Below are 5314 nucleotides of genomic sequence, written 5' to 3' on the forward strand. Positions count from 1 at the left end.
TCAGAAACACTTAAGTGTGACAAACATGCAAGGAACAGGAAATGAGGAAGGGGGCAAACACTTTTTCACACCACTGTAGAAAGTAATATATTAGTTTGGCACAGGGGCCATAAAAATGATTCTGTTCTGTTTCTGACTAGACAGACATCTGAAATCTTATATGATGTAAACAGGCTATATCTGGCTAGAAACAGCATTTCTGTGATTCATAACATGCAATCAACAACCCCCAGCCCCAGTCCATACTTTACCTACAGCCACTCAGATCTGTGTGCGCTGATTTTAAATCTTGACCAGATTTCTCAAACATATTTACATTGTATCACCTTATTAATTCATATTGTTTATTACAACAGTTTTTTGCTTTTCATAGTAACATGTGCAACACATTTAAGTGAGTCGCTAAAGCATCTGTCTGTTAAGAAGAAATGTACAAAAACAGCATTGTGAGTACACATGCAGTAGGTAACAGACTGACATTTCTTTCTAGACTTACAGCTACATCATCATCGACCACAAACTTGAGCAGCACAGGCCTTGGACAGTCCCATACTACTCAGAGAGAACTCCAGAAGTTATTTTGTGTTGGTTTAGTTTCACTAGCCCTGTTGCTCAATATCCCCTTTGAGCAATGAGCAACCCAGGGTGAAACGTTTTTCTGTGTAATTAACATTGCACTATATTATAAATATATTATCACTATATTAATATTTTTCAATTGACAATTGATCAAAATAATATGTTTCATGTAAGTGAGGGGTGGCTCGTAATGACTACCCACAGAGAATTATCACGCAACTAAAGTTCCCCTCAGTTCTATTGGGCTTGTTTTTTCATGGCACTTTATTCTTGGGTTTGATCTTAATGCTGTTATCAGCATTAGGAGTAAACCCTGTTTACCGTTTCCTACAGCAGAAAGCAGCAAAACGTTCAAATAACGGTACACAACACCAAACAGGAGACAGAAAAATGGTAAGGTGTGGTATGTAAGGTAAAAAAGCATATAGTAAAAACAAAGAGCCAGAATTTTCTCCCCTAGCAAAGTGGTCTCAGATGAGGGTCCAGACAAATAATGGTTCAAATGAGGAAGAGACAGATCGACCCTGCCCGGAGGAAGCCTAGGACCTCTGTTTGGAGCCAGACCCAGATGGAGTGCTCATCAGCGAGCACCTGATGGCCGATTTGCTGTGGAGCCCGGCCGGGCACAGCCCGAAAAAGCCACATGGCACCTCCCTTTCCATCCCATGCGGCCACCACCTGTGGGAGGAACCGTTGGGTTTAACCCACCCAGGTCTGGTCCGCCGAGGCCCCTAAACAGAGGCTGGCTCTGGGGACGTGGAATGTCACCTCTCTGTGCGGAAGCTGGAGCGCTAACAGTTGGATCTGGTGGGGCTTACCTCTACGCATGGTCTTGGTTCTGGAACCATGCTCCTGGATAAGGTCAAGACTTTTATGCATTTCATTGCACACGTTCACGGATTGACATTAACGTTTTTGCTTACCAGACACTGCAGCTACAGTGATTAAATATTCAGCTATGATAAGGTTGTTTGTAAAGTACTTTTTTGCATGAAAAATGCAGTCTACATTACTTACATTTTAATTTTGTGTATATTTTTATCAAATCTACATTAGAAAAAATCAAGAGTAAAATAAATGTGTATGGCATTTAGTGTTTCAGCTGCTACAAAATTCACATTTGTGTCATTATTTTTAACCGATATTGCGATTGCAAAAAGATTCACAATATAGTAGGAAATGATCATTTTTGGATCATTAATCTCATTTTCGTTGAACGTTATTAAAATTTTAAATATTAAAATATTAAAGTGTGAGTTATGCTTTGCGACTTATACCAAACAAAGATTTTTTATTTGTTCTGTTGGATACGATTTGTGGGCCGGGACCACAATACTGAATTCCAAATGGTCACATATTTTGCCTTTGACAAATATCCATTCATTCTGAGTCAACTGAAAAGTCTACAATTAAATAATTGAATCCCCATCTAACTGAGTGGAGTGCTAAACCAGAAGTAGTTCTAGTGTTCTATGGACCCCATAGTGTAGAAGCAGCGCAGATCATCCAGGTAATTACAGTATATGCAGAAGTTGAGCTGAGCAACTTTTCATTGCAATGAACGGGGCTTCTTGCGCTGTATCCAAATCTAATTATACCTCCATTGGGCTCACCCAGTGTTGCACATGTGTAGAGTGTTAGCAAGGAGTCTACTTTCACTATACTGTATGTATAAAAATGTTAGCATCACTCTACTAGACTCATGGATGATTTTGGTAGTCTGTTTTGATTAGGAATTTTGCCCCATTTAACAGTTTTCTATCTTGATTTGAAACTTGGAAAGACTACTCTGAGCATTTCAGCAAAACTCGGTCAGTGGCCTGTTAGCTTGAAGGCAGTGAGAGGCTGTCAAAAATCAGCTCAGAGCCTTTCCTCTCAGACCATTTGCAGGGATTAAATAAACATTTTCCTCTCCAGTAGGCCAAACCCACATTCTTGTGCTACGTGACAGTGCCGGCTGAGGGGAGGGAGCTCAGTCTGGCTGGGGGGAATACGTTGCTTTGCTTAACAGATGGGCTGGACCAGACTTCTCTCATATACAGCCAAAAAGAACATTGACATCAAATAATGAGAAACTAGGGTTTCCTAATTGGCATTTGTCTCCAGGGAAGGGCAGAGACCACCAGAGTGAAAGGTACAAACCTCAGTCTTTCTACCCTCTGCTATTTTCTCCCAAAGATAACCACATTAATCATCCTGGTCAGATGCAACGTGGTCTGGACTGCAGAGGATATACTGTACTGTGGCTGAAATCATGGAACATAATGTTGACTGGAAATGTGGTGATGGAGACCTTGTCTGTATTTACTGGGTTTACAATACATGACTCTATGATAGACATGCAAAAAACTTTTGATCCAAATGTTGGCACGGAAATCCGGACCGACTAAAACATTCAACCAAACAGAATGATGTACTGATAAAGACAAGCTAAAGGCATGCTGGTGCTTAAATTTTGAGATGTAATATTTGATAAAGACAGAAACAAAATACTTACCCACCCCCTTTAACAGATTGATCATAACTCTTGATGACATAAACAACATCTATGCCAAACGTTTATGTGTGCATAAAAGACAACTTACATAAGAGTAAGAGACATAAGAGATAAAAACAGCTACTATTCTGGTTTGTTTCGAAAACCCAACTTGTTCAAAAGAGATTTCCTGAGTCTTTGCTTGTCCAGGAGAAAAAGTGGCACAGATGGAAAAGCCATTAGTGGGATCAGATGAATGGGAGAGGTGAAGGGGCCTCAATCTGTTGCAACTCAGCTCTAATTTACAGAGTTTACTTCGAGGTTGTAAAACGTGATTTTCCTTTATTGTTTCAAGACAGAATTCTTCAATTTGAAAATACCACTACACAGATCCCCGGTTGCCTGTTTTCTTTATCATTAATCTACAATCTAAGGTCATTGGCAGGGTAGAATGGTTAAAATGCTGATTTGATTGTGCTTGGCTCATGAGGCTGCTACGTGGGGATAACGCTACACTTATAATGTCAAGTTTTTAAAGAAGATACTGTAGTTACTGCCAGTAAAACAGTAAGTGTGTGGGTTGTAAATCCAAAACAAGGAGCTGCAAAATACTATAAAATTCCATAGAGCTGAGAGGAACTACAGAGTTGAGTGCTAATGCTTTGTGGTTGCCTCTACAAGCACTGGCAGCTTTAATATAACATGTAGTAATTAAGCCAAATTGGCTAAAAGAGGGTAAACACTCCCTAGAGCTGAGGGGGACTGCAGAGTTGAGTGACAGATGCTAAATTTATTTTAAACCGAATGATTTGATCTAATTGAGCATGTGTGCGTTTTCTTGCCTGTAAATTCAACTTTTCATTTGTAAAACTATATGGCCTCACTTTAAAGTAATGTAGCTCTAAATAAGCATGATGTTTTATAGGTTATAGGGTCAGACTTAAGAAGTAATTGTTCCTTTTCTCCATATTGGCCATTAAACGATTACCTTACACGGCAGCTGGATTCTCGCAATATCAGGAGATCATGCTACAATAGCAGGATCACATATCAAGAAAATCTATCTTGTCAGGCTTCAACGTAATCCATTTGTGTCTGAACTGTCATCTTACTGCACCAATCAGCGCTTAGAGAGGAGCTACTGACAGCTACAAGGCAGATCAGGTGTGTGACGGCTGCAACTGTTCTTCCAAAAAAAATGGCGGACCTAATAGATGGTTCATTCAATCACCTGCCAGGTACTTTTCCAAACAGTTTCCAATGATGAATTGTCAGATAGTTCTGTGTTCTACCTGGTGCATCAGGCTATTCAAGTGATGCCTTCAAAGCACAACTTTACTATAAGATATAGGAATTAGCAAAATGAAGTAGATATTTTCTAAAATCAATCTTTTTAATACAAAATGAATATAACAAATTTTTTGTTTGTCAAATGGAAAAGAACCTTATTGCCTCACATTTACGCTCAACAGGAACGTTTACTGATTACATTAAGTGGAGTCTATTTGAACTAGGCTTGCATGATATTTGAAAAAAATTACATGCGATATTTTTTCCCCCTGCGATATATATTGCAATATGAAAAAAGAAAAAGTAATTTTTAAAAGATGACATAAATAGCTCTATATGGAAATAATATATCATTCTCGACTACTGCTGTAATTTTGTAGGGGAGTGCATCTCCCTAGAAAATAGAAATGAAAAAGGATCTTTTCTAATGTGAACCATTCTTTGTTAAACTTTAATGCTTTAAAAGCAAGTAAGCGCTGTGACTGACGTTACTCTTCTGAAGTGATTTTGGAGAGGGAAATTAGGGAGAAATACGGTGGTTGACTAGCATGACACCATTGTATTCACATAATACTATCAATCTAGGCTAACGTGGGTGACAGTGACTGCATGTTGCTTCCTCTAAATTTCATGTTGTGGTCGACAAGTAGTGCAGCTTGTTTATTTAATAAATTGATCAGACCTGCATTTCACGCACACTAGCAACAAACTCTGTGTATCCAAGAACAATTACAGTGGTGTGAAAAAGTGTTTGCCCCCTTCCTCATTTCCTGTTCCTTGCATGTTTGTCACACTTAAGTGTTTCGGAACATCAAACCAATTTAAACAATAGTCAAGGACAACACAAGAAAACACAAAATGCAATTTGTAAATGAAGGAGTTTATTATTAGAGGTGAAAAAAAATCCAAACCATCATGGCCCTGTGTGAAAAAGTGATTGCCCCCTAAACCTAATAACTGGTTGGGCCA

General features: G+C 38.9%; 1 protein-coding gene across 1 annotated transcript in view; it reads right to left on the reverse strand.

Moving 5' to 3' along the window:
* loxl2b (lysyl oxidase-like 2b) overlaps positions 1 to 5314 on the reverse strand; it is a 54746-nt gene that overhangs the window by 34505 nt on the left and 14927 nt on the right. The window lies entirely within an intron of this gene.

Source organism: Etheostoma cragini, chromosome 5 (assembly GCF_013103735.1).
Source record: "Etheostoma cragini isolate CJK2018 chromosome 5, CSU_Ecrag_1.0, whole genome shotgun sequence".
NCBI lineage: Eukaryota > Metazoa > Chordata > Actinopteri > Perciformes > Percidae > Etheostoma > Etheostoma cragini.